The 8779-nt window shown below is 47.8% G+C and overlaps 1 long non-coding RNA gene across 4 annotated transcripts; it reads left to right on the top strand.

The window, feature by feature from the left end:
* The first annotated feature begins 3864 nt into the window (after positions 1–3864).
* On the top strand, positions 3865–6122 carry LOC123096396 (uncharacterized). Of its 4 annotated transcripts, XR_006446588.1 has the most exons (6): positions 3865–4248; positions 4328–4636; positions 4918–5009; positions 5403–5452; positions 5584–5666; positions 5907–6122. It is a non-coding gene; the product is annotated as an uncharacterized lncRNA (long non-coding RNA). The 4 variants fall into 4 exon arrangements; XR_006446587.1 differs by having other exon boundaries at positions 3865–4636; XR_006446590.1 differs by having other exon boundaries at positions 3865–4636; positions 4889–5009.
* Positions 6123–8779: the final 2657 nt, after the last annotated feature.

Below are 8779 nucleotides of genomic sequence, written 5' to 3'. Positions count from 1 at the left end.
AGCGCGTGGATGGTTGTTCGGCGAGCCAGCCCGTGATGCTGCAACGACGACGAGGCGATGTTGAGGACGCTCCTGCAATCGCAATTCCGTTGATGTTGTGACAACAACGCCGGTCATGTTGCAACCGTAATGCTGATGATATGATGCGACATGTCGTTGCAAAGGGCCATAGTAAAGGGGCCCGGTGGCGGAGGCTAACCTCGACGGTCTTGCAAACGGTGGCAAGCGACAACTATGCCCTGAAGTTTCGGCACATCATCTTCATTGCAAAAGTTTCAGCAACATTACCTATTTTGCAAAAAAAAACCATAACATCACCGATATTGAAAATGGTGAAGACAAAAATAATAATTCTGCAACACAATTTCTATTGCAAAAATCCTTCCGCAAGATCGTCTATGTTGCAAAAAGCTGGGAGGCGATCTTATTTTCCGCAACACAATCTCTGTTGCAAAAAATCCGCAGCATGACCTTTGTTGCAAATATTTCCGCAATATTACCTATATTGCAAAAATAAAATATCCGTAACATCACCAATGTTGAAAATGGTGCAGACAATTTTTTTTTGCAACACAACCTCTGTTGCAAAAAACATTCCGCAACATCGTCTATGTTGCAAAAAGGTGAAAGAAGATTTTTTTTCTGCAACACAATCTCTATTGCAAAAAAATCTGCCACATGACCTTTGTTGCAAAAATTTCCAAAGCATTACCTATGTTGCAAAAAAAATCATAACTTCACCAATGTTGAAAATGGTGAAGACAAAAATAATTCTGCAACACAACCTCTGTTGTAAAAATCCTTCCGCACCATCGTTGATGTTGCAAAAAGGTGAAAGAAGACCTTTCTTCCCGTCTGAGCTAACAAACTGCTCTAGGTGTTCCGCAGGAAATTCATTAATCATTTCTGCAGCCAGCCGGCCGATTCGATTAGTGCGCGTTGGGCTGATCCGATTAGAGCATTTAAGCCTCTGCACCCGAGGTAATAAATAAAAACAATCCAAACCGTTGGGCACCTACAGATCACACGACTGGTTAGGCGGCCGATGTTTCTTAATTTCCAGCAGCGGACGCGTAGTGCCGCCCTTAAAACAACAAAATTCTGGTGCGGTGGACCTTGACATTCAGACAAGTTGGACTTGCCTTGCTGACAACTAGGCCACGCACCGAATGGCCATTAAAGCAGAAAAAATAAACAATGTTGCCGATCTCCACTAGCTTGTGAAACCACCGCACCAATACCAACTTACTGCTGCTTAAACGTGTCTATCCTATTTAACGTGAGGTGCCGAGTGAGCTTGGCCTGGGTGGAGAGGGTAAGGGACCTCATTTCCCAGCGCGGCCTTTTCGGCTGGCTCATGCCGGTTCGGACAACCCCTTTTTTATTTCGTTTTTTTCTTCTTTACAATAATTCTGGATTTCGAAAAGTTCTTAATATAAATAAATTCCAAGTCCAAAAAAGTGTACAAGAATTCAAAATGTACATGGTTTCGTTTGAGTAATCATAAAAAATGTTCATGATTTTTACAACAAATCGCTTATTGAATAAATCTTCACGATCTGAGAAAACAATTTGGGATTTTTTTTCATGATTTTGAAAATAGTTCGCATATCCAAAAAATGTTCATGAATTCGAACAAAATGTCATTGAATTCAAAATAAAAGTCATGAATTTCTAAAATATGTTCAGAAAATTCAAAATTGTTCACAAATTCGAAAATTGGTCCGAAATTCCAGAAAAACATATCGCTTTAAAAAAAATCACTGATTCCAAAAATGTTCATGAGTTCGAAGAGTGTTCATTTCTGAGAGCACTGTTTTTAAGATATTTGAAGTATTTCAAGATTGTTATTTTTCCTGGAAGGTCACATATAATGACACGATGTTGAAGGTTTTCTATTTTATATATATATTTTAAAATGTCTTATGTCGTTTTCAAAATGGCGGGCATGATCGTTCGTAATTAGGGATGGAATCTTGTGAAAATTTTGTCGAATCTCTGATGAAATGACTATTCATGTACCTGGAAATGGTTTTTCAAAAAATAAATAGCAAACTATGACGCAAGTGTAGTTCAAATTTGACTCAGATCTTATTGGATCGGTGAAATTTTTATCTTTTTGATAAGTGGATCGAAAGCATTTGACATACAAAAATTTGGTCGATTGTACATAAAATATGGTCTAATAGTTTTGAAAAAATGAAGTGGTGCCATTTTGCAACCACTATTTGGTAGGTTCTTCACCAAAATCCTATTTTTGGCACTCCGAAAATAGAAAAATGGTTTTTTTTTGCAAAGAAAATAAAACTCCCAAAACCAACATTGTTTGTCATCCTAATATACAAAAATGTGCACAATATTGGGTCACCTGAACAAATTGCCGGGAAGGAAATTTTTGTATGGAGACAGGAATTAAGTTTCTTTTCCTTTTATAGTAGTTTCTTTTCTAGGAATCAGCCGGCTGATCTTAGGAAAAGATCAGCCGCCTAGCCAGTCGTTGATTAGCGTTGATTTTGGCCACACGATTCCTGGACCACGCCATCGCTTTTCATCCGGTGGCCGGCGATGCTCCGTTGCAGCACCCGCGAGGTTTCGCCGACCAGCGATGCTCCATAACAACAAAAAAGATGCTCCGTTGTAGCACTCGCGAGGTTTCGGAGGCCGGTGATGCGCCATTGCAGCACCTACGAGGTTTTGGTGGCCCGACGATACTCCATCGCAGCACCGATGATGCTCCATTGCAGCTCTGGCGGCCCGACGAAGCTCCATTGTAGCACCCCGGCTCGCTGCGTGGTGGTCATGCGTGCCCGGCAGCGGTGGCCATGGGTCATAGCGGCAGCTCGAGCGATCCGGCGAAGCTTCATGGCAGCACCTCGACTCATTGCGCGGTGGTCATGCGTGCCCGGCGGCGGTGGCCATGGGTCGTAGCGGCCGGCGGCCCGACGAAACTCTATGGCAGCACCTCGGCTCTTTGCGTGGTGGTCATGTGTGCCCGGCGGCGGTGGCCATGGGTCGTAGCGACCCGCGGCCCGGCGAAACTCCATTGCAGCACCGTATCTCGCTTGGTGGTGGTCATGCCATTGTAGCACCCCGGCTCACTGTGTGGTGGTCATGTGTGCCCGCCGGCGGTGGCCATCGGTCGTAGCGGTGGCGGTCCAAAGGATGTATTAGAGACAACAACTTGCTGCAGCAGAATGAGGGAGTGCGCAGAGCCGAGGAGAGATGAGACGAGATGGAGGCCACGCGCTGGGAGAGGAAGGAGAGATGAGACGAGACGACAAAGACACGTTAGAAGGCAGACGTATGGATTAGAGCATAAGGGAGATGGAAGAGACACGCCAGGATACGTGGCAGCCGAACGAGCCGGCATATTTCTTCCTAGAAATCAGTCGGTTGATTCTAACAGTTTTCCTTTCTTTTAAGGAAAAAATAAAGAAAGAAATAATAAGAAAGAAAAAAAGTGTGAGGTAAAGTCTTTTTTTAGACAAGTGTTAGGTGAGGTCTTTTTTTAGGGTAAACTAGGGGCTTTATTCATGATTCAAAATCTGAGGAATACAAGCAATGTCGAGCAAAACCCCTAGCCACACATGGCGACCCACCGCAAGAGACGCAACTCCTTTAGCTAGCGAGTGGGCCTCAAAATTATTCTCCCTAAATTCGAAACGGAAAGTAACAGAATGAAATAAATTTCTACTAAACTGAATTTCCCTGAGGATCGTTTGGTGTTAGATGAGGTCAGACTCACATTTTGGCGCCCAGAGTTTTGTGTAAGCCCGCGAACGATTTCGTTTGGTTTTCAATCTGATAGCCCGCGAATAATAAATCAAGAAGACCCAGGCCGTGAACGCGAAATCCCACCCACCCACCCCCCTGAGCTAATCTCTCGCTCGTCTCTCCCTCTTCCCCGCATCACTCCTCACCGCCGCCACCACCTACGGCGCCCGATCCCGTCTGATTCCGGCGTCCTCTGGCGGCGCCCAGCACACCACCGTGCCCCCCTCCCAACGCGCCTTCCTCCCATCGGGCCAGATCCGGCGCGCGCGTCCTCCAGCGGCCAAGCGCGACCCTGCCCAGCAGCTAGGGTTTGGGCCAGCACATCGCCGGGCATGGAGCCTCCTCCCGCTGTCTCCTTTCTTCTACAACTTCTCTTCTTCTCCTCTTGATGTGTGCATGTATTGTGTCAATGAAAGGAATTCAAGGCCATGGCCGGAGAGAGAGGAGCTGCTCCTAGTATAGGACGCCATGGAAGTTTGTCCTAGTTCTGTTCTTTTAAATTTTTTTGTTTCTCTTCCCGATCTAGACATGCTGAAGGCTCTGTTTTTTGCAGGTGTTGCTCTAATGAGGAGAAACTGCTGCTGCAGGACGTCCTCCTCCCCTCCTACGCCCACCTAGGGCTCTCGGAGGAGGCGAAGCAATGGGATAGGCACGTCATGAAGGGCTGCAAGGGAGATATGTCCATCGATTGCCTCAGGTTCTTCTTTGATCGTAGATCGTTTTCCTATGATGCCGACGACAGAATCCCATAATGTATGTCCATTGCCAATCTATGGATTTTACAAAGAAGATTGACTAATTAAGAGCTTAGATGTGTCTGCAGAGGCATAAAAAAACATGGTGATCAGAAGGATTTGTACGGGTAAGATGCAAACAGTGCTGGCCTATATTAGCATGCAGTTTTTTTATTGGTTCTTATAATTTATCTGTTTCCCAGCATATATCCCTGATTCTTTCCATCAATTTAGCGGCGAATCACGTCATCCGATTGACTCATATTGCAACAGGGAAAGGCAGATATGCCATGGCCTTTGCCTCCATGTGCCATTGGCCTTTGTGTGTTTCTTTTGTTTGGGAGAAAATGAGATTGAGATATAGACTATGAACATCGCAGGCTGATAATGTAATTGGCCTTCTGCCCAGATTTTACAAAATTGGATAATGAAGTGCAATACAGGACCCTCGCTATGGAATAATTACTCTTTTATATCTCACTGTCCAGCCTTTGATTCGAGGTAAAAATGGTGCATCGCCTCCCTGTACAAGGTGTCAATTTTAGCATCTATTTACCCGGCCAAATCGCATATGCGAAGCTTTTCTTGATGCATAGTTCTGTACCATAGCCTAAGAATCAGAGGTTGATCTATATATGTGATTATTGTTGTCAAGCGATTTGTTTTGTCACAACCACTTTGCTCGTGTTCATGTGTTGGACGCTTGGAGCCCCAGTTAGCCGGTGGACTCACTGATTTAAGGTGACGCGTGTGTTAAATAGAACTGATGTTGGAGTAATTAAGCTCAAAATATGAACACTGTTATGCTTTCTAAGTTTAACAAAACTCTGTCAGTAAAACTGCTAGGCCTAGGTTGACCTTATAAGTGTTATTTGAGCTAATTTCTATGTGCAGGTATGAGGATGTAGGTACGAAGGAGCATCTAAGCAGTTACTTACACAAAGGTATTAAGTTTTGCCTACAAATATGCAGTATCATGAATACATGGGTTCACTGAACTTGGGATTTACATATAACCGCACTTCCACTTCTCCCTCTTCTAATTCTCATGTGGTAATTTGTTTGATATTTTTAGGCTTGGGCACTCTCATAAATGGCTCCATTTTTGTTTACCTTCTACTCATCTGTAACAAAGATGATTTCTCCATTGCTGTTGAGGTAAATGACCATTCATAATCGTACGTGCGATTTCTACACATTTTTATATGTTCAAAACTGAACATTATCTACAAAGGTGATGCCATGAATTATATGGTACACAGCAGAACAAATCAGTGGTCAATAATCACAACTTCTGTATCTTTTACAAGCATGGGTCCATGTTATATTGTTTGTAGTGCACTGACATGTTATGTTGGACTCATTAACTAGAACTATTTTTTTATTTCTTGATTGCAGGATACAAAGATCTAGCTCGACTGGACTGTAGATCACGGACAATTTAGTCTTGGCCCTTAATTAGGATGGCTAAATTACATTTGAGTATCATTTGATGGATATTTGCTATGAGAATTATGAATTTTATGAATCTACATATTATATGTATGGTTTTGAATATTGTAATTGAATGCCTGTATTTTTTTTACGGTTGCAATAGGCTATTACCACAACCCACTTTTGGTTGCCACATGTTAGCACCACGAAAAGTATAAACTGTCGCAATAGTTTCTTGCAACAAACATTTCACCCGTTGTGATACCTATTTATCACCATCAAAACTAGTATGTTGCAATTTCCTGTTACGACGACCAGAATATTTGTTGCCATAAGCTAAGGCCACAAGCGTAGTGGTTCGTGGCAAAATACCTAATACCATGAAAACAAGAATTGTTGCCATAGTTTATTGCCACAATTGACTATTGCCACGGAAGAGTATGCGCCACAAAATGAGCGTCGTTGGCATAGGCTGTTGCCACAAATGTCTATCGCCACGAGCTATCAGTCGCCATGATTTGTTACATGTTGCATTAAAGATATCTCCACAAAGCAAATTGTGGCATCAGGTGAGTGTTGCCACGGGAAAACATGTGGCAACTTCCCACATGGTTGTTGCTATAGCAGACTTTATTGCCACAATTGCTTTTTTGTGGCAATAACCTATTACCATGCGTCCAGTCGCAACGGCTACCAACGAATGTTGTTTCGTGGCAATAGGTACTTATCGCCACAAATCGACATGTATTGCGACGACCAATTTTGTTGGAATAGACCCAGATCCTTGTAGTGGGGGCCACCTTACCCGATGCATCAACTTGGATCTCTGCCTTCATGGAGGAGTCGGCCGTGACGTACTTGTCTGCTATGATCAGTAGTTCGTCGAGGGTCATTGGCTCGTCGCAGAGAAGCTTGTGCTTGAGGAGGGTGCCTTCTTGGCACCCAGCGGTGAAGTACTCGATGGCTTGCACCTCGTGCACGCCCTCGCAAGAGTTGCACAGCTCGACCCAACGCGTAAGGTAATCGCGAATTGATTCGTTGGGGCCTTGGACGCACAAGGAGAGCTGGCGAGGCTTGGGCGGCCACTTGTAGGTGCTGGTGAAGTTGCGGATGAATGCTTCAGTGAAATCGACCCAGTTGTTGATGCTGCGGGGCTTCAGGCTGTTCAGCCATGTCCGGGTCGTGCCCTAGAGCATGAGCGGAACGTACTTCACGGCAACGCGCTTGTTGCCGTTGGCGATGCTGACGGCTGCGGAGTAGTCGACCAGCCAGTCCTTCGGCTTCACGGAGCCGGTGTACTTGGGCGTATCTCTCGGGAGCGTGAACCCTTTGGGGAAGGCTCATCTTGGATGCGGGGGCCAAAACAAGGCGGACCCAGCTCGTCCTATTCTTCTAGTGCCAGGGATCGGTTGAGGCGGTCGATCCGGTGGCGGGCGTCGTTCTCTCCGATTCCTTCTCGGCGACCGAGGCGGTCGCCGAGCGTCGGGTGGTCAAGAGGCGGCAGGGAAATGCACCTCTCCCTGCGGGGAGGGGGAGGCGGACAGTCGTCTCATCGCTGCACTGCTCTTGGGCGGCCATCTTGGTCGCGCTCAATGGTGATGCGAGTCCGGCTACGGCTGGCAGCCGGCTCCTTGTCTCTTCTATCGCGGACGCCACCAGTCGGCATCCGAGATGTCGCGCCTTGCTCTCGGCGGGTAGGCGGGTCGTCGTTTCGCCGGTTGGGCGCCTCAGTGCGGCAGCCGGCGTCTTGCTGCTCGGCAGCCGTGTCAAGGAGCTGCTGGACGCGCTCCGTCATGTGGCGAAGCTCGTCGCCCTCGAGCGTGTCTAGCTCGTCTGCAGCCGCATGGGCTGCTCGTATGTTTTCTGCGGGCGTGGCGTAGACGGGGCGATCCGCCCCGAACATGCTGGCAATGGCCGCGCCGCGCTGCTTAATCGCGCCAATGTGACTAGGCCCACGAGGAGCCAGCGTTCCGCCAACGGCACGGTCCATCTCACACTTGTAGGCCTCTGAAAGGCGTCTCATGCTGGCCAGCTTGTTGGCGCTCTCGACGAGCTGGATGCGGCGCGCTTCCAGCGTCTCGGCGTCGGCTTCTTCAAGAATGGGCGCAGTTAGGTCTTGCAGTGCCGCCTGCAACAGATCCTGGCCACCTCCGCCAGAGTGCTCGCCGTGGCTGATGACGAGCACCTCCTTGACGGTGCTGCCGCCGCTGTCCGCGCAAGGAAGCGGTTCGTCGTAGACCACCACGTTGGTGGGGAACGCGTCAAGCAACGCCGTGTCGGAGTCGACAAGCATCAGGTCAGTGGAGCCAACCGACTCCAAGTCCGCAGCGGGCTCGCTGGCGACATGGAGCTGATCGAGGAGGCTCACGAGGCGGCTCTCGGGGCCTTCTGTGCCCGCATCAGATGCGGGCTCGCCGGAGAGGCAGATTTCGCCAACAAGGTCGGCGAGGCAGCTCGCCGCGCAGACAACCTCCGCGTCGTGCAACACGTCAAGCAGACACCGTATGGCGTGCCGGGCTGGCTGCGCTCGCCAGGAAGGAATAGGGTTCCCGTCCAGAACAGATCTCCGGACGACGGTGCATCTCGCCCCATGATGGGTGCCAAATGTCGGGGGTTGGGTGCGATATAGGCCAAAGGATGGCTTATCATGGTGGGAGCGAGTAGAACATCGCCGGTGCCCGGAAGCGGGATGAGGCGTAGACACGAACGCCGGCGTACTTTACCCAGGTTTGGGGCTCTCCTAGGAGATAACACCCCTGGTCCTGCTCTACGGGGTCTCCGCATGATCACTAAGGCACTAGTGGATACAATGGTGCTCCTCGAGCTATATGCTAGAG

This window comes from Triticum aestivum, chromosome 4D, assembly GCF_018294505.1.
Source record: "Triticum aestivum cultivar Chinese Spring chromosome 4D, IWGSC CS RefSeq v2.1, whole genome shotgun sequence".
Classification (NCBI taxonomy): domain Eukaryota; kingdom Viridiplantae; phylum Streptophyta; class Magnoliopsida; order Poales; family Poaceae; genus Triticum; species Triticum aestivum.
This window is presented reverse-complemented; position numbering and strand designations above follow the sequence as displayed.